This window comes from Anguilla rostrata, chromosome 9 (genome assembly GCF_018555375.3).
Source record: "Anguilla rostrata isolate EN2019 chromosome 9, ASM1855537v3, whole genome shotgun sequence".
Classification (NCBI taxonomy): domain Eukaryota; kingdom Metazoa; phylum Chordata; class Actinopteri; order Anguilliformes; family Anguillidae; genus Anguilla; species Anguilla rostrata.
In genome coordinates, this window is record NC_057941.1 from 47,237,399 (window position 1) to 47,262,716 (window position 25,318).

Sequence of the window (25,318 nt, forward strand, 5' to 3'; positions counted from 1 at the left end):
GCTATTAAATAATGAGACTAATGCTGGGGAATAATGAAGGGGAAAGCAATTGAAACTTAAGTTTTCTTTGTTAAAATTGAATTACAGCGTTAGTCTCATTATTTAATAGCCACCAACTCGGGACTCCCAGTTTGTGTTAGCCCCGCCCCCATCCCGAGGGACGTAAACCAATCAGCCGAGCCTGAGACACGGCGAGGGAACCGGCTGACTCTCAGCAACATCCCCCTCTCTAGCGCGGAGCCCTCGGGGGAAACGTACTGCGGCAGTCACACCGTACCCCGGGGACAGCGTGAACCCGCGCCGCGCGCTTTAACAGACCGCTCCACAGCCCGCTCCGCACCCCGCCGGAACCTTCCATCGAACCGCCGCCTCTTAAAAACCCTTTACTCTGATGAGGCGCATCACGGTCACTGCAGAAGTCCCAGCTTCCGTCCCGCTTTGTCATTCTGAGATTCAGACCCCTGCAGGGTTTACCACAGGCAGAGTTAACACATCCAGTTTGGTCTGAATTATTTCGCCTACTTTCATTTTTAAATGGGCCTTTACAATTGAGCTGAGGGAGGGGGGAGAAGGTGGGGTTGGGTCCACACATTCAGTTTGGTCTAAATTATTTCGGATACTTTCATTTTTAAATGTGCCCTTACAACGGAGGTGAGGGAGGGGGCAGGAGGGGGTTTAGGTCTACACATTCAGTTTGGTCTAAATTATTTCGCATACTTTCATTTTTAAATGTGCCCTCACTGAACTCGTCGTCGAACAAGCCAAGCTGCTAATCCAAACCCGACGCAAATCCACTCAGCAGTTCTGCTAGGGGGCAAGGCTGTTCAGCAAGGATGGCCTGGCTCTCTCCTACTGGCTGGCTCTCTCTCTCTCTCTCTCTCTCTCTCTCTCCATCAAATTTTCCCCCCTCTTCCCTAATTATCACAGGCTGACAACTTTCTATTTACCAAAATATCTCAGTTTTCCTCGTGTGCCCTCAGATGATAAATGACTTCTATTCTTTGGAAGACCCTGAGAAGGGTTGATGCCTGTCTCCGGTGATTAATTAGATATTTGAGAAGGTCATTCCTGCAATCATCGCAAAGAATCCAATTCCTGGACAGATGCGATCCACGGAAATGTCTTTTGAAGAAACGGGATCTGATTAGGGTGCTTGGGTCAAGACAGCCAAGTATGATGCTTAGCTAGAAGTCTTTGAAATAGGCTGAAGTCTCAATTCATTCATAAGGTCAATTTATTGAGGTGATGTTTTGTCATTCCTATTAAAAGCAGTGGAACAAAGGGAAGTTCTCTTTGCCAATTTAAATGATATACACAGAAGGTGTCCAATCTTATCTGAAAAGGGCTGGTGTGGCTGCAGGCTTTTGCTTTTGCCTGAGAAAACAACACCTGATTCAACAAATTAACTCATCGTGGTCTTCAATCAAGGCATCATTACTTATAATCAGGCGTCTTAGTGTTGAGCTAAAACAAAAACGTGCACCCACACCGGCCCTTTTTGGATAAGACACAGACACCTCTGACATATACTGTACACAAGACAGAAATGAACACATTTTAAAAGAATCACATGCCCAGTTTAAATGCAGTGTTACATTGCCTAAAAACTGAGTATCAACAAAGGAAACCAAGTTGTTTTCTTGACAGATAGTTGGCGGATGTCTACTGGAACTATCGTGCAATTAATAAAAACACACAATGTAACTTGCACAAGTTATTGGGGTACGTGGAGGATATACCCCTGTGGTTCTATAAACACACACACACACACACACACACCAAAAGAATGCAGTGCACTGTACTGCCCTGTCCCACACCCTTGAGTCCCTCATTATAAAATGGGATTTCAGTCAAATCTGTCGGTAAGATCGTCTGCTGCCATTCGACCTGACGCAACGCCGTGGAAACTTCTTTCAGGCAATCCGTATAAACATCCTAACTAACTTCCGTATGACACTCGTTTCAAGCAAGTTTTTCAGGAAGAAAAATCGCGCGGCACTTGACACAAAGACAGCTGCTCGAGCTAAAACACTGAATGGAAAAAAAGCACTTCCGAATAGAGGAGAGGCTAAATTGCCCCGAGAATTCAAAATGAATTTCCGTTAACGTTTTACATTCTGAAATTGACATACACGATGAAACTGCATTATCTGAAATGGTATCAGAAGAATCACATTATATATGCTCAAGAAACAATTATTATTTTAAAATGTATTTTCTAGCTCAAATGCCGAGCACATGCGCACACACACACACACACACACACACACACAAAAAGAGTGATACTAGTATATTCGACATACTGTAACGTTATGATAGAAGTATGACTAACCTAAAATGATTTTTCAGATGACATAAGATATAACCATATCACAACATGGTTGCCACTGTACTATTCTGAGTACAAGTATCCCCTCAACCCCTACATGAATAAGTGAATAACTTCTGGGGAATATTTTCACAGAAGCTCGGCAACTCCTCAGCTTTTTCGACATGTCTAATGAGGTGACAGCTTCCCAACTTTAGGGAAATGAAAAAGACATTCTGCATAAAGTTTCCACTGTAACCCAACAGTGCACCTCAGATTCGGTGCTACTGACTGCACAGTGAGGATTATTCCTACTTTGGCCTTCACACTCCACACATGCCTACGGTTCACTCTCCCACACATGCACATCTCCCATCTGGCCACGCAATGCCATTACGGTGCGGTCCTTTAACCGCACGACCGTCCGGCTGCCAAAATTCGCCGCCTTCGATGAGGAACGGGACGCCGTGGCCGTGTCACCAAATTAAGGGCAAATGTTAAACCGAACGCCAGCTGCTGGCTCAGACTAAGGTGATCGGGTTCACGATCGTGGCCCGCGATGCATGTTATTCCTCTGATCCTGATTAATGTTGGCTACCTAATCAGCACCTGAGGGACATTTGGGACACACAGTAACCACGTAGTAGCACAAGTTATTCCCCCAAAGGGCTGGATTATATACAGGCATCCCATAGAGAACAAAACATTTTGTTTTTTTGGCTGAAATGGAGGACATCCTGGCTAATACAGGGGCCTTCGGCAAGCCTGCATAAATCGCACAGGCCAGGCCAGCGAGTCGATAGCCGCACCGCAGGGTCAGGCCTAGACGAGCCCAGATATCCAGAGGGAGGTGTTAATCTTCCGGTACAAATGATAATTCCCCATTAGGGGAGACAGAGGACGGGAAACGGGGGAAGGGCGGCAAACAGCGGCAGACAGCTGTGTTTTTGGTGCTCCTTTGTTCGCCGAGCCGCCGAGCCGCCCGCCTCCCCCCCCCTCGGGCCCTCAACGAACACCACACCGCAGAAATGACACCGCCAACTAGCGCTCAGATAGCGCTAACATACAGCTAATACGAGTGCTAATATGTCAGTTCTCAAGTAGAGTTTTTGTCAAACATTCATCATTAAAAAAAGAAATTAATCTTTTTTAAAACAAAAAAATAACAACTACAGATCAGATGTGTGCTATTTTTGATCTGGATATCAGAGATACATCGCTTCAGATGTGATGCTGAGCGCCTGGTTTTTATTTACCTGTGAGGAATTGTAGCTCAGCAGGGAACAGTATAATAGTTACTGTAGGAGTTACTTGCTGAATCCTGTAATAAGAACTATTACATGATTCATTTCATAATATTGCAACTGAAACAGTGGCAGGTCAGTATTGGCAAACTAATGAAAAATGAAAGAGCTAGTAGGGAATCACCTTGGATCTACATGGAGACATTTAGTGATAATCTGCACCTTAAAAGCCATTTTCTGCAACTTATTTTGTTCCTCAAACACCCAGAAGCAAACTTAGTCCATCTTTCTGGGTTTCAACACGGCTGGGTTTTAGCACTGCCTGTGGGTGTTTTTTGGAGGTTTTTTCGGGAATGACAGGGAGATTGGGTTGAGCCACAAATCATCTACCACCCCCTTCACATTTGTCTTTACAGGAAAGACAAATGCGATTTTACGGTGCCAGAAAAACTGATAACTGCTTGTGAATCATTAAAAAATAAAATAAAAGCAAATACCAGTAAAACAATAGGACATCTGGTTTATATTTGGGCCCACCATGTATGTGGAAGATGCGCTGGCTAATTTCTTCCTACTGTACATTTCAACCCAGCTCTTTACCTGAGTTTTTCCATTTTTTTTTCTCTCTCACATAACCACCCTAGGCGTTTTTTTAACACCACAGATCAATTTGACGGCAAATCGATATTAAAGATATGTGCCCGGGCAAACCTTCCCAAGCACAAAATTAAGTGCCTGATAACCTGGAAAAACATGGACTCCCCGGCCATTACGTGATTGCATTTCTCGCTCTCTGGAGGCACGTCCATTTTATAATGTATTTATTATGCGCCGCGGTGTCGAAAGTGTGACAGTGCACCTGTCCGTGAAAGAAGAACAAAGCGGAGGAGAGCACAGCCCTTCCTGCAGAGTCACGCGAGCTCTGTGGTAAATTCCAAAGCTGGTAGGTTTGCGGTCAGTGTGACTAAAGATCCCTCTTATTTAGGAGATGATCGATTAGAAAATATAATCACCCACCAGCGTATTAGGGAGCTTTATTTGTGTGTTTTTTAGGGGATGTTTTGCTTCTTTCATCACTCCAAAGTTAAATAAAAACTACTGATCTCAGAGGAAAAAAAAAGATTAAATATACGGTTTAAGACTTGATTTGACCTTCACTGTGACCTTCAGACCGAGATTAGAACACAGTAGGTCTTAGCGAACAGAAGAGGGTGAAACCTGTTCGCTGTGATGTAGACAATTGGAAATGTACCATAAGCACAAAGACTGGGCACAAACAATGCATGGGAGACAAGTCTACATTGAGTGAGAAATGTTAGAGGATTTCATGTGTTGTGTCTTATGAGAAACAATTGGTTTGGAAATTATATGATTCTCGATGCTTTGCTGAGGCTTTGTCAGAAGTGGAACATGTGACGCGGTACAGTAAGTCGGAATAGTTGATCATTCAAAAAAAAAAGCTGCATTGTGAGCTTACCAGTTTTCCTTTAGCAGAGAAACTCACACAAAACAGATTTTTCTTTTACGGGTTGTCAGTTGATACAGGTTTGGCGGCCTGCTCCCTGGAGAAGCAGGAACAACGGAAGGTTTGGGGTCAGGATTTGAACCGACAACATCCCGGTTCCAACAACTTTCACCGAAGCGTATTCCTTTCCCATGCACTCAGTTTGTTTTTTCTTTTAATAATAGGATGATGGTCTAATCTGATTGTCAAGCATTGAGATGCTTGGCTGATTGCCCTGCACCTCATTTTTGTGTGTGTGTTGTGTGTGAATGTGACAACATTTAACACCATTGGCCAACTGTGGGTTGATGCTCTAAAAGTTCCATGTTAACAATACAGAATGCCAGCACACATATTTACTCCAAATGCTAATTAATTGCCCATTGCCCTGAACTGATTCAGTGTTCACCTCATAATGGATAAACAGGCTAAGACTTTCACTAGCTTAATGAAGTGGACTGTGACTTGATGTTCTGTGTAATGCAGATGCTATGAGAGTGCCAGTTGATTCTGCAACACTCTGATGTCTGCTAACAGCAGCAGCCAGTCCCCTGTGTCTCCATGTTTGTGTGTTTTTGAGAAAATGGGTGGAAACTTTCTGCACGAGCAGAGTACAGTCCTGCTTCACCTTAAATGCTTTGTTTCCATTTTGTTTTCCTCTTCAGTTAATTAAAAGCATAAATAAACTGTATGGGAATTGAAATAAAATATTGCGTAACGTAGTCCTCTTAAATGAGAATCATGCCAAAGGCTTTCAAACTGCATTACTGAGGGAAAAAGTCAAGGACAGCAAAAACAAAAAAAAGAGCAATAACCCTAATAATAGTTCAATTATTTTACATCTCTGGGTCATTTTAGGGCACAGCATTATCTTATCACTAATCTTTTTCTCATCCTTAGGGTTATTGCTGTTTTTTGTATATATATTTTGTCCTATATCTTTCAGCTATAAACGCAAGGTGTTCAATGATTTTCGGCACTGATTGAAACAAGCTGGAGGCTGCTTTAGTCTATGGTTCTGTTCTATCATTTCAGACTTGATTGCGACTCGAGCGATGACAGTTGGCATATTCTTACCTTGAACGTGACCTTGAAGCTTTTGTCCAGAAACATTTAGGACACTATGGCTGACCGTGATATTCTGCCTATTGTGAGGTCACGGTCTCCTCCTGAAACAGCACCTGGGGAGAACTAGTTTCCGAGGAGGATGGAGACGAAGTGAGTTACTCGGTCCTTTTGTATTTCGTATTCACCCTGCCATGCTATCACATTTCCCATTACTGAGCGCCAGAACTGCCACATAGCTGACAGAGAAATGTCTGCTGTCACCAGTGCGTCTCCTCTCACTTTGGACCTACTGTTCTGAGAGGCCTAACCCTCGACCCCACCCCGCCCCCCAAATTGCCTCCTACTCCTCCGAACTGACGAGAGCCAGAGCACTTCCTCCTTTGACCCCTGAAACTCCCGTCTTGCTTTTTCTTGCCAGCCAGCCACTCCAGGTCAGATAATGGCGGTCTCCTTCCCTTAGTGCTGCAGATTCCTTTCATATCCTTCTTTCCTCAAGACCTTCCCCCCAAGACCAGGATGAGTGATTTCTAAATTAGAAGCGTCTGGAAGCTGCTCCGTAAGACCTGGATTGTTTTGACGGTGTATAAATTCATTTTATTGCGGTTGTCAGCGACTTTTACATCGCCAGTATGAACCCGTTACTGTTTGGCGACCTTGCAGAGTAATCTGTCGGATAAATAAATAATAACATTCAGAACTGAAAACATGAAAATGTATTCTGGTTTCACACTGCATCGCTTGCAAAAATGTGGAGAAAGGCTGCAATGCAGAAAGCTCTCTGGTGTAAAATATGCCCTACTGCTTATGTTTTACATGTAATGAAGCTGTATTTCTGCATCAAACTCCTTCTCAGGCACCGCCCCCGATAATAATAGCACAGGCGCTGTTCCTCTCAATAACAATGCATCTGAGGAGCTCAACAGTCAAATCCACAATATTGAGTTCTCCCTCTCTCTCTCTCTCTCTCCCTCTCTCCCTCTCTATCGATCTCTCTGTAGGTGCGCAGAAGTATGATAGATCCTGCCATAGCCTTTACAGCCACTTGTTAGGTCTTGGAGATTGGCTTTAGACTTATTTCCCAAGAGCCAGCCATCCAGAGGATTAAATCACAGTGGCCTTTTAAGCTCTCGAGAATAAAAGACTACTCTACAGCAAAGCATAATGATTAGAGGTCTGGGTTGATAGCTGGAGTGCTGCGGGTTTGATTCCCAGACGCTACACAGCCTTTTTGCCCTTCAGCCAGGTATACGCCCTCAATATCTTCAGTAAAATATCCACCTGGACGCATATCCACCTGGAGGAATAGCCAGCTGGACGAATGCCCCTGTGAAATGCCCCCAGTATAAGTGCAATAAACAGTCTCAACGAGCACGAAATGCTAAGGTAGGCGAAAATGAAATGTTATCTCTGTCATTTATAAAGAACTTCAACTAACTGTCGAGTAAAATAAATATATCAAAAGTTAGCTGAGTCAGAGTCCGACTGAACCACTACTGGTATTTGCATTTGAAAGAAAAGGAAGAGTGCCAAATAAAAGCTGGCCTGAAAAAGCAGAAACCATTCTAATAAATAATGTGTGACAAAAAGAAGGCCATTGGCTCTATATAGCTATGTCCCTTCTTTGAGGAACAAATCCACTCCTTCACCAAGGTGAATGCTTAATGGAAGTATGTTACCTTGCCCTTTTATTTGACTAATTTAAATGCTTTAAAAAAGTGGATTTTGTTGAAATTGGGTAGCAATCACATACTTTTCACAATGAAGTTCTTTGTTTATGCTCGGTTTACTCCAAGTTGATACTTTTTTTCATTTTTATGCTCCAAGACTGTGGAACACCCTGTCATAAAGAAATCAGACAGGCAAGCTCTGTGAAGTTGTTAAAAAAAACAACTAAAGCCCCATCTTTTTAGCTTGGCTTTTAATTAGTACAATTTTGATTACAGACAGACTATTTATTTGTTAATTCAATTATGTTTTTATTGTCTTTATGACAGCTTAATTTTCATTTTAAATAGTTTTTTGTCATAAAGTTCTGTTTTATTTTACATGTTTTATTGCTTACTATTATCTGCTATTTTATTTTTAACTATTTATTTATTTTATAATTTATTTTATTATTTTTGTCCACTGCTTTTTTAATGTTGTTTTCAATTGTTTTTAGTCATTTTCTATTTTTTCTTCTTTTTAGCCTTTTACTGTTAACACATGCACATGTTAACATATGATTTGTCTGTCTACTATAAAGCACTATGTGCTGCAATCTGTTTATGAAAAGGTGCGATACAAATCTATTGTTGTTATTTTTATTGTTATTATTATTTCACATTATCAGTCTTTTACTGTCTTATAGTATGTACAAATAACAAATCTGCTGAGATTCTGACTGCACAAAGAGAACTGTGATTTCACACAGATATCACATTTCTTATACAATAACGACAAGTCATCCATTTCCCCAACACATTTGCATGGGGGCTTCAGGGTAGAAAATCAGGCTGTGGCAATTTTATGAGCCTTACAGCCAAGATTATATCCAGAGCATGCCAGGTCTTCACTGTGGCTCGGACTCCACAGGCCTGTGTAATTACTGCTTATGCTGCTACTACTGCTACTGCTGCTACTACTACTATCACTACTACTACTATTACTGCTTCTACTGTTGCTGCTAGGACTACTACCACTGCCACTACTACCACCACCACCACTACTACTACTACTACTACTATTACTGCTGCTACTGCTAGTGCTACTGCTAATATCGAGGACATTTCGGAGCAGTCTTTGTTATTTTTTCTCTTTAATGCACCAGGTGATTGTACTGTACTTGGACTAATGAGCCTCTCAGCATGAACTCAGCTTTTATTGTATTGATTGACAGCCCTGGCTGAAAGCAACAGGAATTGCAAGCATGTATATCTAATAAGGAAAAAAAGCGAATAAAAATATATATTATTTTCTCTAGACAAGGCACTTTCCAGCTGTTGGTCTACACTCAGACCTCTGAGGGTATTCTATAGCCCTTCCTAATACATACCTGTAGGGTTTCTGTTCTCCCACTTAAACTAGGTGGACTCTACAACAACACAGCTGAGAGAGAGAGAGGTTGTGTTACCGTTGAAAGTAGCAAGTAGCATAACTGTATGCAATTTATAAAATATTTTTTAAAAATGTGTAGGAACCGTTTTCATACAAATTCATTTCTGGATACATTTATGGATCCAAATAAATTTTCTTTGGGTGAATTGCTTCCTGTATTTTCCCATAAGTATTCAAGGCAAAATTAAATGGGGATGCCATTGGGGACATTATCTGTGTAGGTGAATTAGTACAGATCTGTGATATAATGTATTAATACATTTTAATTTCACAGCACAGAAGTACGCATTATCATAGTGGCTTATCATGAAAAAGCATTATCTATAATAGAAACCGTAAATTCAACCCACCCCAAAGGAGCAAGTAAAATGTTTTTTTTTTTTTTTAATTTGATCTTGCTTAATGTTTATGAAATGTCTTATTTGTACAAATAAACAAATGTCTCCTTTATCAAACCCATTTGACTTCTGATTAGGCAAAAGCACATATTATCTTTCAGCAAACAAGATTTCCTGTGAGATTGCTCTGTGACAAAAACATAAATATACCTTTATGTTTGCAAGAAATGATACAAATATCCATCTGGAGATTAAACAATACCAGCGCATAACAGTTTCTCTAGTGGCATGAAGAAACAGCTGTCATTGTCATTTGTATTAAAAAAATATCTTAGAATATGTCATAGGGCCAATAAATTTAATATATGAATGCAGATCAGAGCTTTCTGAAAATTTTATATTTTTCTTTCAGTATTTGCCGATTCATATGCATTAATGTAGACGTGACACGTCTTCCATTTGCAAACTACCGTGAGACTTTACAGATATATTTCTTTTGTCGTATTAGCCGTCTAAACATGTCTCTTTCATCAGCGCCGTGTAACTCTACCTTTGCTCGCAATTGCACACTGTCACTCACCTGTCACTTGCTCTTCTCACCTGGTTTCAGAATTATGAATCGGAAGATATGTTCCTGTTGTGGAAAAACGGGGAATAAACGTGGAGACTTTGAAAGGAATTTTAGGTGAACTACATCAGTTCCAGAGATGACTAATTGGTGCAGTCGGCAAAGAAAAAATAAATGAATAAAATTTTTTGAATTCTTCCTCCTGTTATTGGAACTAACAGAATCTGAAAGGTCATCTTTTGTACTTTTTTTTTTTTGTACCCTCCTGCAGTTTTCAGTCTCAGTGTTCATACCAGCTGTAATTTTGGACTGAGTCTTCCAGGAAATCATAGTGATTCTCTGAAAACTGTAGGTCCTGTAGTCATATAGTTCTTTGAATACTTTGGTAACTTCTGAATGCAGATTTTATCTCATAAGGCCCTTGGTTTTTTATTTATTTTTTTAAACATTGCTTTTCCAAAAAAAAAAACGTTTTTGCATAGCAACTGTGCTAATTTCCTTACATCTCCATGCAGTTCTTGTCTCACTTAAAGTCCCTTGATCTTTTTAAATGTGACTCCTCCAAGAAATCGTCATTTTTCTGGATATAATTACTCATTTTGCATTCATTCTCTTATCACCCCAAATTGCAGCCTCTCCGTTTCTGGTTCACTTCTTGTTGATCCCAGCGCACTTGGGTAACTTTGCTCCCCTCTTCCTCCCCAATTACTTTCCATGCAAAAACCATCCCCTCCCTCTCTTATGTAGTGATGTCTCCAGTTGAGCTTCAATCAAGCTCTGAGATGCAGCCATGATCACTGAAGTGGAAGAGTCAATTGCTTACTGATCATCTACCAAAGGGATTAGTGTAGAGTAATCATTACTCTACGCATGTTTGTCCAGACTAAATCAAATTCAACATCTGACTTGGCCAGATAAAGCAAAAAGGGGAAAAAATATAGGTTTTGTGTCATATGAATGACATGTAACCTATAAGTTCCCAGATGGTATTATGACTACAAGCTGTAACTGCACCTCTGTGACGGTCCGGGTAGGGGGGACCCAAACGCAGAGGGAAAAAAAAACACAAACTCAAAAGGGAAAATTAACAAAGACTTTACTAACACAAGGTGAACAAACAAGGAACAGACAAGGCCACAAAGGGCTAAAACACAAACTCAAAATAATCTAATGAAACAGAAAACAGGAACTCAAAAACACAGACAGGGCAGAACACGGGAAGGCAGAGCACAAGGGAAGGACAAAAACACAAGTCAGGAACAAAATACAGGCAGGTGAAACACAAACTCAAAAAATAATCTAACGAAACAGAAAACAACAAGAACTCAAAAACACAGGCGGGGCAGAACACGGGAAGGCAGAGCACAAGGGAACAAGCAGGTACATACAGTCGGGAAACAAACACAAGCAGGCAGGTACATGTATGTCAGGTAACAAACACAAGGCAGAACACACGCAAGGAACCAGCACCCGAGTCAAGGGAACAGAGAACTTAAATAGACAAGGGGTAACAAGACACAGGTGAACTCAAAAAACAATCAAACCAGAAGGAGGGGATAACAAGACACAGGTGGGAACAATGATTGGATAACGAGACAATGAAACAATCATACAATTAACAGGGAGGGAGCAGGACACAAAACAGAAGTGCCGCCATCTGGCGGCCCAACAGGGGAAACACAGACAGGAACACCGGAACATGACAACCTCAAGTATAAAGGTGTGGAGTTTAATTAACACAGTGGTGGAATGTTTAATGCAGGTTCACGCAGGTACAATGCCGAACAGGGGAAGGGCAGCACAGAATATGCCAGAAGTTTTTGATGGGGAACCTAGCATGTGTTACAGCCGGGGTGGCCAACCCTGGTCTTGGGCGGCCACAGGGTCTGCTGGTTTTTGTTTTCACCTTAAATACAACAACCACTTGGACCAAAGAAACCAGGTGAGGTGATTTAACTTAGTAATCAACGGCGTCAATTTATCAATTAACTGCTGAGTAAAATCAAAAACCAGCAGACCCTGCGGCTCTCCAGGACCTGGGCTGGCCACCACTGAGTTACAGAATAGGATATCTCCGCTCACACGAACAGACAAACCGACTTGCGCGTAAACAGACGTGCGTGTAGCGCTCTCGCGCGGAATACAATTACACGAGATGGGACAGCCGGACCGGGGCCCGCCTGCCTAATCACACCGTCATTTGCGACTCCATTCCGGCTCAATTTATGCCAAAATTGTCAGATTTAAGCTGTCAGACGCCCCGAAATGGGAAGTAAAACGGCGACCTACAACGGGACCCCCCCCCGGTAATGCGCTCGGGCTAGCGGCGGTTTTCACGTTCGCCGTCTGAAATATGACGACGCGTCGACGACTCCGGAGATGCAGAGACAGTCCTATCAATACCCATTTGGCGAGGTGTTCACAGGTGTTTCAGGAGGAATAAATCCCGGCTTTGTAATATGTCAACAAGAGAGAAAAAAATGTCAGACGGTTTCTCCCAGACAGTGTGGAAAATAAGGGCTTTAATACACCCGCCAAATTGCTTTCGGAAGGTTCGGTGACAGCACGCTTTTATGTTCTAATTTGAAAAGAGAAAAACTGATAGCAAAAGATTTATCAAGAGATTTGCGAGAGAAACAGTTCGTAAATACCTACTTGGTCATCCTGGCACGATACACAGTATTCATAGATTGCCGGCAGCTCTGTATTATATATTGTAACCTTCTGTTTTTAACAATTCCGGAGTACTGGCAAGTATCCAAGGAGAAATGCGGTCATTGGTCACCGGTCGTCCTGTCTCTGTAGTTCATCCAAAACACTGCGGCTCATCTGAACTACATCTCCCCAGGCCTAGCCATGTCACGTCCTTTCTAATCTCCCTCTACTGGCTACTGATATCAGCTCCCTTCAAATTCAAAACCTTGGCGTTAGCCCATCGAGCAGCTAAAACAGTGGTAACCTACCCTGTTCCTGGAGATCTACCAGCCCTAATAAAGCGCACCTCATTCAACAGCTAGAGAACTCATTGAGCTGCTAATTAGTAGAGTCAGGGGTACCAAATTAGGGCTGAAATGAAAACCTAGAAGATGGTAGATCTCCAGGAACAGGGTTGGTTACCACTGAGCTAAAAAAACCTTTCAAAAATCTTCAAAAGATCACTACACTCCAGACCTCTCTGTTCTGCAACCTTTAGGCACCAGACCCGTCCCTGCACTGCACTTCCTGGTCATGTCTCCTGTCTGTCCTGGCCCCCTGGTGGCAGAATGAGCTTCCCACTTCAGTCGGGACAGTAGAACCCCTATCGACCTTGTGATGCAAACTGCAGACCTACCTCTTTAAACTGCACCCCTGGCCCGGCTTAGCGGTCTCCTTGCTTTTCGGATTAATTTTGGGATAGTGCCATAGCCGTAACTGTGTAAATATAGCTTAGCTGGGCAGCTAATCATACCAATTGTTGGTTTGTTTGTTTAAATTTCACACTTGTTGATCATAAATGGCAGTGATACTCAAATCTGGCCCTCGAGGCCAGTAGCACCGCTGGTTCTCATTCTTTCCCCTCCAATCAGGACTGAGTTACACCTGGGACACCAGGTGAGTTAAACCTCTGGCCAATCAATGGCCTTAATCAATCATTTAACTATCAGGTAGAAAAGAAAACCAGCAATACTGCTGGCTTCTAGGGCCAGATTTCAGTATCCCCAATACACAGGCTTTCTGTGCCTTCTTGGCAGTACCACACTTTTGTATTCCTAAGAGTGGCACTGATGTTCTCCCCTCTTTTGCAAATGGCTTTGCGTAAGAGCGTATGCTAAGCAACCGCAATGCAGCGTAATGAAGTGTAGCATAATGGGTAGGGAAATTGAGCCTGGTTACCCTGGAGCCTGATTCTCAAGAAGAACGCTGCTGTTGTAGCCCTGAGCAAAGTGCTAAACCTGAGCTGCATTAGTATATATATATATATCCAGCCCTATAAACGGAGACTGTGTAAAAGCGTACAGTAAGTTGGATAAGAGTGTCTGATGAATGTAAATATGGAGAAAGTACAGAACTTTCTTGCATGATTGCATGGTAGTGGTGTTGGCTATTTTGAGTGATTCTACCCCCTCCAAGTCCTTTACCGGAGAGGCATAATGAAGGGTTTGCTTTTTTTAAGGGATCCGGGTTAATTGCCACCATCAATTCATAACAGTTTAGGAGCAGACTACAGTTATATTTCATCGCTGTCTTTTTAAACAGTGAGGGCCAACTTATTAGAACAAGGTGACAACAGTTTTTAAGTATGTAAAATGGAATGCTTCAATAAAAAGTGTTTGTATAACACATTAACATGAGTATTATAAAGGTATTTCCCCCCCCCCCCCCCAAACACTAATGTTATTTCCACCTAGTCTTAAATTATCATGATAAATAAATTATCTTTTTTATTACTCTGAACACAGACTAAATTACTGAAGGAAAAATCTCCAGCATCCTTTGTTCACATGTAGAAATTTCTAGCTGGTACTTCCCTCTGGCAACCTACTGCTTTATTTTTTTAACTGAAAAAAAACTTCCAGACCAAGAAAATTACATGTCCTTTAACCTAGTTTCTCTTTTTTCCATTAGCTGTATGATGAGTTTACCTAGCCAGTCCCAGGGCCTACTAACTAGGCAAAGCCTTATCACAAAAAGAAACAAATTGGCTGTTCTTCTAAAATGTTCAAATTCAGCTCACGTTCCACAATGACACAACAAGCACACAATTTTTAGTGGCCTAAAATGTACTCTCACTGACTGCACAATCTCTGCATGTATATTTTTGCTCCATCTGGTCAGTTCTTCTTTGTGTAGCTTTTAATCCTATACAGCTCAGCTCACTTGCTTATTTTATTATTCATCTACTGATTACTGTGTTGAATGTCCTTTCTAATGTTATATTTGTAATCACGTTCTTTCGTTCATTCACCCATTCTTTGGCAGAGCATTTTATTCCTCTGCCAGCTTTATTGCGAATAACCGTTGATGAAATTCCCCCTCACGTGTCTAATCTCTTAACTGATAAGTACTTATTAAATTTAGTGCGTGCGCGCGCGTGTTGAATTTAATGGAAACGGACTGCCGGTTTGCTAAGGTGCCGGTGAAAACAAAGAGCTGAGAGAGCAGTGCGAGATAAAAAAAATAAGGATGTAGACCTACATTGAGGCGTACAGAAAAATATGGCACCACAAAATGGCCACCTCACGGCTTTGACTTCCATATTACTGGTGTAGTGGGAGTTCGCACAGACCCAAGGGACCGTAGCTAAACGCGCTTTCCCCATTCAGGGCCACTTCCTACTACTGTCAATTACAGTGCCGTTCTTGACAAAGCACAGTGTGATGAATAGCCAGGGATCGGGGAGAAAGAAAAAAAAAAAGAAGAAAATAAATTGAAAGGGAAAGGCTAAAATATAAACCCCAAGCAGCCCGCAAATAGCGAACGACAAAAATAATAGCGGGTGTGGGTGTGTTCCTACAGGGGCATCCATCAGATCCCACTGGCGAAAAGGGGGAAGCTGCCATCAGTATCAGGGTTATAATTTGGAGAGAGAGAGAGAGAGAGAGAGAGGGTAGGTGGATGTTTTGTTTTATACACAGCAACTGAACGCGCCAGCATTTGCTACTGCCTTGGGAAGCTCGCTAGAACTGCAGAGGCTTGACAACTGCTTTGCTGTGAGCCTCTCCAGACAAGCATCGTGCCTAAATTTGAGCGGCAAATTATTATTTTCGGGTCTCGTTGCACATTAGGGTTATGGACTAAACTGGCAAAGCAGTACATGGCATCAAGTTGTCTCAAAGACATATTTAGATTTAGATAAATTTCAAAGCTTAAATGAGCTTGATTGTTAGTCTAAATCGAGTAAAATTATAACCCGAAAACATTTCCACATATTTGAATTTGTATTTCATGCTCTTCTTGTAAAATACGTCCAGATTTGCTTTATAGTTCTGCTTTTAAGGGATTCCAGGCCCTAATAACCCTTTCTCTTCAACTGTCAGAAATATCTTTTCACGGTACATATCTTGCTAGATGTGGAGACAGGTGACAGCACTATAACATGCGAAGACAACCTGGTTATTGGTTGAAATTGGCCTGAAGCGAGTGGTACAGCAACACATATTTGATGAGAGGACTGCCAGAGCTCGAATTTAAGTAAAAAAAACCAGTCTGGCTTAGCACGATAAAGAGCTATCGCTCCCTGTCAAATCAAACTCAGTCTCTCACTTTAAATTCAACTATAGGACTTACCACATCAGTACATTTATTATTAATTAACTTTTTTTTTTTGGTATTGCAGTAACAGTGAAGCATGAAGAGCACCTCCATGTTTCAGAGCAAGGCTGCTGCGTGCCAGTCCAGAGGCATTGTGGGACAGGTTCGGAACCGTACACGCTGCAGCGTACTACATGGATCTGCCTTTTCATGTAGCTGTTTATCTCGTTTAATCCCGGACAGAAACGATGCACATTATCACCGCAATGCCTTCAAGACTGGATGCCATGATGGAAATGGGAATCAAATATGCGTATCCGTAGAAGAGGAAAGAGAATCTGTCTATTCACCACCTTGCCAATATCAATATTGCACAACGCCCATTTTGAAAACAGATAGAATTTCCCCGTTCATCGTCTTGATAGTCCTTTTTATTTTGCACATAAGAACAGCAGTTTGGTCCCAATGAGACGTTAGAGTCATGTGATCTGCATACTCTTCAGGTTTATATTGTGTACGCTCAATATGCTGCCTCCAAAGTTGGAAGGGGGCTGCAGGTTTCACGCACGCATGCATGAGCACGTGGCGTATGTGTGTTTGTGTGATTAAAGGGAAGTACTGGCTTTCCACATTGATAAAATTAGTGCACGGCACTCAACTCGCCGATAATGGAGTACATTTTATGGTGAGAGACGCTGTGCATATAGTTCACCCTGCCAAGGGCGACATCAATGAAGGAAATAATGCAAAAAAAAAAAAACACTAGACTAATTACCAATATGAACAGTACCCAGAAATACTCAATTATGTTGTGTAAATTCAGAACAGCTATGTGCCAGTTTGGCTTCATATCTTGTCTCAGAGCCAAAGCACTATTGCTACAGTCCCATTTCTCTGTTTGTGTACCCCCAACGCCCCCCCCCCCCCACCCCACACCCCACACTACTTTTGTAGCATCTCAACAAAATAACCTTTCAGCGTGAAGAAAGCCTAGTTATTCATATATACAAATAGCCGGTACAGCTTGGCCCTGTGTTTCTTCATTTGCAGTCTTCAGATGAGGTGCTGTAGAGGTATGGAGCAGCCTATGCCCGGCCATCTGTAAGTTTTCCAGATGAAATAATTACATTTTACAATTTAACATTTTTTTTTAGGCATTTAAGCAGATGGCTCTTATCCAGAGCGACTTACACAGCCTAGAGCCTTTACATACAACCCATTTAAACAGCCACATATTCACTACAGTAATTCAGGTTAAGCCACTTGCTCAAGGGTACAACGGCCGCACCCCACCTGGAAATCAAAGCTAAAAATAGTCGCAGGCCCAGCTGACTAGCCATTACGCTACGCTGCGGCCCAACGCAGCGCCTGCCTACCCAAGTCGTTTAAAGATGGACCTCTCCATCTGTCACTCGAAGGTGGGACTTAACTGAAACACCGGCGATCATAAACTGTGTTTCAGTCCATTTAGCAACGCTCGCGTCGAGTCTGAAGTGCGGACGGGGAGCGGCTCGAGACGCAAGACACGTAGGAATCAAACCAGGTCAAGGACAGCAAGACGTGGCGAACAAAGAAGGGTTTAAACCCTTTGTTACTGCCAGTGAGGGGGCATCAATTTTCTTTCAATTTTGCCACAGAATTTTTTTGATTCTGACATTTTTTGATTTTTGACATTTCCTGTCACACATTACATTACATTACATTATAGGTATTTAGCTGACGCTCTTATCCAGAGCGACTTACAACAGTGTAACCAAACTCAGGATCAAGTCCACTTAAGTCCATTGAATAAAATGTACATAAAAAGCCTTTACTATAGTAGCATACAGTAAGGAGAAACAAGATAGTCTGAACCAAAAAAAAAATGCAGATAACCAGGAGCTGACCCCTTGACTGCTTGGAAAGCAAGCACCAGTGTCTTAAACCGGATGCGAGCTTGCACTGGTAGCCAGTGGAGGGAGATGAGGAGGGGAGTGACGTGGGAGTCACGAGGGAGGTTGTAAACCAGACGTGCTGCTGCATTCTGGATGAACACATATCCCAATAAGGGAATCACTGACAAACAGCCGAGTTTTACACAAAGGGGATTGGCTGCGCTGGACTGTCTTTGGGGAACTCTCATGTGGGTCCCGGAGAGGCGTCTCTGTTGTTCTGTTGTGAACCTTTTTTGCAGAGGGGACCACACAGAGGCCTTCAAGCAGGGCATTTTCACAGTGCACATTCTCTAGTTATTCACTCAAACGGCTTTATTTTAACACAGGCAGTGCCAGTAGTGTGCATGTGAGCGGGTTTATAAAACTGTACGTGGTATAAATCAATTCATTTCCAAGCAATGCATTTAAAAAGCTCAATGCAAGTGCAATAATTAAAACTAAACGAACCATGGATGTTCTCAATAGGAAATCATCAAAATTACTAACCATGTGCTTCCGAGCATACGACAAAGCAATACAATCGTTTTTTAAAACTATTTTTATGGTTACCAGATGTGTGTTTGTGTACAAGGCCAGGAAAAAGCCCTTGTGTCTCTGCGACACATATAGTGTGTAGCTGCATGGGCTGCCAGCCAATCAAAAAAGTATGTGGTAATTTTGTCCCCCGTTATTTAAGTTAATCAGTGGATTAGTACGTTAAATACTAATATTAATATTCCTAGAAAATATCACAATGCTGCAGGATTGCTTTCAACCCCTGTCCTCAACCATGTTAATTGGCCAGTTATTTGGTGTAATCCAGACTACAGCTGAGTGGGCAAATGCTTTTCTTTGTGATGCAATCAGTGCTGTTGAATGGTTTGCTTAATGTTGTGTGTTGCCAGTCTAGCAGAGTTAGATGGGCCATTGGAAGTTTTGCCAGCCCATTTTTGTTTAGCTGGCTGCTAATGGTAGCTATGAAAGGATGCTTTGCTTGCAGGGGCCGTACACTTGTTACATTACTTACAAAATCTCAGTTTACAATGGAGACACAGCACTATTTACAGGCAAATTTAACTCTGAAACTAACAACCATAATGTCTGCGTAAACCTTGCTTGAAAGGTTGGGCACCACTCCTTTTTCCGACAGCGACCAACACGATTAAAACTTAACACGTCGACGTTGATGACTTTCCTTTTTTCCTGGATAACAGCGGCCGCATTAAAATATGAAAAGGTCACGTTAATAGGACCGATTAATTCTTATCTGAAATGAGTTTCCAATCAGAACGCTGATTAATTGGACCAATTAAAAAGTCAGTCAGCACGGAGGTATGTCGTATCTTCATCTGCTCACCCTGGATTAAAAATTTAAAAAATAAAAGAAAACTGATGGCTAATGTACAGCATGCGGTGCATCAGGAAGGCTATGTGCGGAAGTGTTATTGCATCCCAGATCGCGGTTACATTAAGAGCACCAGGCGTGATGCCCTTAACAGCTGTTCTGCTCGCGGTTGCGGAGACGACCGCGGCTCATTTTATTAACGGGTGCCACGATCCGCGCGGCGCGGCTGCCCGACACCCTCTGTTTTCGGTTAGAACCCGGCGGACGTGTAAGTGTAAGGGACCCACGGACCCACACCTGAGACCTGCCTCACGGCAACACCGGCACAAGCTCGGCGGGGAGCCCAGGTTGTGGATATCTGGCGGTGGGGAGGGGGGAGCGGGGAGGGGGGGGTGGAGGGGCGAGTGGACAGGAGCTCGTTCCTCCTGATCCACTTCTCGCCGGTTTCCATGGGAGCGGTGCTAATGAGAAAACTGAGAGACTCGGCAGGCTTTCCCACCCGGCCGGCTCGGTTCCGACAATGCTGTTTGAGCTCATGCACTACCGAGCGCAGACTCCTCCATACGGTTTTCTGTTATAAGGTACACTTTGAGAAAGATAAGCCTCCTCCCCAACCCCCCATTTGTTTAAAAAAATGTCCTCGGAGAAAAAAAAAAAATGTAGAGGTATATCAATGTTACTGTTTAGGCTTCATTCGGAATTCCAACTAGCTTCTCACATGCGCACGCACACTAAAGTGCTGGTAAAAACTACTTCAGTTAAGCTGTACCATTCATCTACACAGAGACAATGAGAAGCAGTCACATCCCTAAGAAATGGAGGTGTATGGTTTGCTCTCACTGAATGAATCACAGAAGTAACTCCTTCCGATAACAGTATTCTGGTAAGGCAATTTCAGCACAACATACACCTGGTTTGACAAATAGCACAAAGAACTTTTTTTTTTCCTTATCTCTCTCTCTGGAGGTAGAGAATAGTTTTCACGTTCATTCAACACTGCAGTTTTTGACCAGCACTTAAATAATTTCATCTGCAGGTCCAGAAAAACAGGAAAATTGCTTTTCTTTTTTTGCTTGAACCCCCCCTCCCCTCACCCCCCACAAATACTAGATGCTCTAAGTTGTCATCTTATAAAGAAAATAGACCAAACCTCTTAGTTTGCAAAATGAATTGTGAGTGATAAATAATAATACATTTTAGCTGTATTTGTTTCTGTAATGGCCAATTATGGCCAGTGTAAATCCCCAGTGCCACATTCTCAATTCACTGGTTCTTGGGAGATGGAGTAATACTGATTTCCCAGGGTAGGGAAGGAAACCCAAACAACCCTCATCCAGAGCACTGATTACCTCAATCGCCTTGGCAGGGGGGCCCTCAGTATGGCCTCTCCCTCTTTCGTCACCATTCGCTAAAGGAACGACACCTGTTTTTGATGTGCTCAGGTAAGGTTATGCTGAGAGGCTGGTTATTACAGAGGGTGGTGTAGACCGGTTTCCACTTGACGCCTTTTGTGCTGCTGTGACGCACAGCCTGTGCAGGAAGGCACAGAGGGTGATTTAAAAAAAAAAAAACTGAGGCACACGCACAGTCAGCCACGCCACAGGCCTAAACCTACGCAGTGGCCTTCTGCGTTCGAGTCACTGGCGCTGCCGCTGCGTCGGTTTCGAGGGCCGCCCACACCCACGCCCGCGTTGAATGACAGCGATGCAACACCAGAGTGGGCCCTGGAAAAAATGGTCATACACAAAAGGGTTCCTCTTATACGTAGCATACGCTCTTTAAACAGAGCTGGAAATCCAGGAGTCAGAAAGTAAAAGTCCTGCCACGTGTTTCTCCCACCCATTAAATCAGCCAGCTGATTTCACTCATTAGTTCTACCTCCTGTCTGGAAAAAAGTAGCAAATCCAGATGATTAGAACAAAATACTGGAGTGGAGTTTTATTTTCTGAATCTGGATTTTCCACCTCTGTTTTTAACACTCATAACATGAAAAATCAGATGCACCTTTCAGGCCCCAATTGATCAGTACAGCCGTGGCAGAACTGACAACAGTAAAACTGTCAAATAAATGACAGAAAACAGAAGTGTTATGCTTTAAAACACACTTTAAAGGGGGGGGGGGATCAATGGTCTTGTGTCATTCACAGCTTGTCGAATATTTTTTTTTTTGTCTTGAACTAACAGTAATCCTAAACTGGAGAACAAATATAGACGTGGCAAGAGGCCCAGAATGTCAGGAAAGTGCCACAGTCAATAACTGTAGTTCAGGGTTCAGAACCGAACACTTGTTTTTCAAAAGTCCATTGACAGGACCTTTTCCTTTTCTTTGAGTGACTGGTCAAATGGACACGTAATTTTCTGAAGGAAAAACTTGGCTCCCTTTCTTTAACCGATCTTCTGCAGGAGTCCTGTGCTGACCTTGTCAAAGGCAACCACCGGGCTGTCCGTTAGTAATTTAGAGAACCAGATTGTCTCCAGCTGAAAACCTGGAATCATACTTCCATGGGAGTTGTATTTTTCTTTTCTCCACAGTTGTGGCTCCAATGGGAAAACATGCTCCTTCCCATCAAAATATCACAATTACTACACGCCAATCAGCCATGGCTCATGAAAATCAACAGAAGATAATTAAATGTAGTAGCAGAATGTACTGTCACATCCAGCTGTGTTTAATATTGGCGGCACAGTCACAAAGAGCTGATACCTTATTCATATCGCATTTTTTCCTGATAAATGCAGTTGTACTCCATCTGAATAAATGTTAAAAAAGGTGATGGGTGCAAATAATCTGTTTTCCCCTAGCTGTAGATAAACTCAGGACATGAAGATCTAAATATCTATCCTGCATGTATGTGGGGGGGGGGGACTTATCATTGAAAGGCGGAGGGGGGGTTGGGGGGGGAGGGGTGGAAACACAGTATAATGTTTATGCAGGCAAAGGTGCTGCCGTCTCAACTCCCAGGTGGGGGCAACAAGCAGGTCACTTGACTGCAAATGTTCAGCTGAACAGACGGACCGGTGAGGATGCTGCTCTGGATAAGAGCGTCCTATAAAGGCAGGGGTTGCCAGAGGTGTTCCCAACGAACGCAGAGAAGAGATGTGACTAATAAAGGCTCTGAATTGCCAACCACGACTCATTTTCAGGTGAATGAGGTGAGCTTGAAGTAGAGGGGGGCGGAGATCTTATTTTTGAAGTGGTACTGGCTGTTGGCTACTGCGCGATTCAGCGCTAAATTACACCGAAAATTAATGCTTGCGACTAACGCCATTATTTACCTATTTGTGTGGCTTTGCTGACTGAAATAAAAACACTATTTCCCCTCAAAATTGATTACGATCTACATTTAAGCCGGCGAGGAGGGAGGTACGTTGGATTTTTCCCTGAGCTGAATTTACAGCGTTCAGACGATTTGAACTGCCCAAACCTGGAGGCTCGGGGCGAGTATTTCAGGGCTAAGCCTGAGCTATTGTAGTTTAATACAGTACAGTTTCCATCCTCATTACCGTCCTGAAAATAATCTCTGACGCAGGCTTGACGTGACTCATCGCAGACTTTATCCCTCCATCTCCGTTAGATATCCTCCGCTGCAGTGCAGCCGTTAATATCTGGTATCATGAAAGAGAGGAAGAAGAAAAAAAAAGAGGTTCCTGTCTGCTTGCTGTCTGCCAGCTGTCTCGAAGAATCTTTTTTTCTGCCTCACTTATGAACGTTGTTAAGACAGAAGAAAAGTACGTGACATGACAGAGGAAGGTACGAATCTGAGTGGATCAAAACTGAAAGGGATACGAACAGCAGCCACATACGTGCAGGTTAGATGTTTAGATCTGCACGTCCTGAGTTTATCTACGGCCTGGGGAAAACATATTATTTGCACCCATCACCATTTTTAACATTTATGCAGATTGAGCACAAGCGCATTTATCAGGAATGAAATGCGATATGAATACGGTATCAGCTCTTTGTGACTGTGTCGCCAATATTAAACACAGCTGGATGTGACAGCGTATCCTGTTACTACATGCTGATAAAACTGCGGTTCTTACATTAGGTCTGAAGCAAAAATCTGATCAGAACAGGAGATTTTAATCCCCTAAAATAGAAAAAAAAAGTTTTTTGGACAAACAGGATGTCCCGCTGTGCAATTTTCAGAAATATTTCAAAAGTAATTTACTGAGAAATAACATCCACAAACTCTCTAAACAACCAGACAATTGTAGTGCTGTGTATTTTGTCAAAATGTTCTGGCATTATCTCAACCAAAGGTGGTAAAAATATGCTACTGCTCATGTTACTAATATTGAAGAAACAGTAGGCTTACTACATATTTCTCTGGTCTTGGTCTTATTATACGACAAGTCAGTTATTTTTAGAATGGATTTTAATAGCTTTATTGACAACTTTTAAAGCGCAGTTTGATGAGGTTACATAAACAGTTCTCAGATCAACAGTAAAGGTTGTTCAGTAGCGGCCTTGGCATTCCTGTTGATCGCTAAAGCTGCACATGTAACATCATATAAAACTAATGTCTTTTAAAATAAAGCAATTTTCTGCTCCTAAATCTGATTTTTATCACCTGTTTTTGTATTGCACTATAATAGGCAGATGAGTTCAGTACAAAACCCATTTTCTTCTTGAAGAAAATTCTGCCTCCAAAATATTTGTAATCCCCAGTTGCCTTTTTAGCCCCCAGGAGTAGCTGTATGTCATTACTGATTAATGGGAAACGTTAATGAGAAACAGATTGAAATGGAACAACAAACATGAGGGCTTCAGTTACTCAAGTAAGCCATGGGAACCTCAAGATCTTCCTCGATGCCCAAAGGGTCCTTGCCAATGCAGCCGCTGCCCACTCACTTGTCCAGCGCAACATTTCATATTGTCATAGCAACACCTATCAGGAACAGCTTCATATCAAATGGGCAATTTTACACAAGGCGTAGTTCTGAAGCATTGAGCACTCTGGATTCTAAGTCAAAATTGTGATTTACTCTGCCGGTGCATAGCTACACCCCCATATACACTTCATCCAAGTATGCTTTACAACGCATTGGCTTAACATTTTCCCCTGGATATCCAATGAAATGTTCATATTTCTCATAACATACTAGATTGATCTTTAAATGCAACCAGCCCTGCTTGCCATTCTGAAAAAAAAATCTACTTTAGAAAAGTCTTAGCTATATATATATATATATATATATATATATATATATAGAGTAGGGAGAAACACCCTTCAGACATGGGTTCTGGAATTCTGGAATGTCAGCCACGGCAATGTGCATCGCAGAGACATCAGGCCATTTGAAAACCGCGTCGAAAGCATCGCTTAATGCCTTTAAAAAAGGGAAAACATCTGAACGTGCTCCTTTAGCCTGGAAAACTTGGCTCGTCGGAGGGAATCGAGCGAGCGGAACGCCAGGGTGTGCGATGTCAGCTCGACATTTTACTTCCGATCAGTCTGCGGCAAATGCGAACGCGTGTAGGCCGGGCTGCTGTCGGAACACGGTAAAATAAGCTCCGGAAAGGTGCAAAGTTCCAATGCGTTCCTCCCCCGGGTTCGCGCGTCCAACGGCGACTCGACGCGCCCGCCGGGGGCGACACGCTCTTTATATCTTTGGCTCACTCAACGCTTCGTTAAGTAAAACCAATTCTTTTAAGGGAGCCGTTGCGGTGGCATAATTGATATCGATGTCGCGGGATAA

At 42.5% G+C, this 25,318-nt stretch overlaps 1 long non-coding RNA gene across 3 annotated transcripts in view; it reads right to left on the reverse strand.

Moving 5' to 3' along the window:
* The window catches only part of LOC135263992 (uncharacterized), a 138,243-nt gene that overhangs the window by 65,990 nt on the left and 46,935 nt on the right, over window positions 1-25,318 (reverse strand). The window lies entirely within an intron of this gene.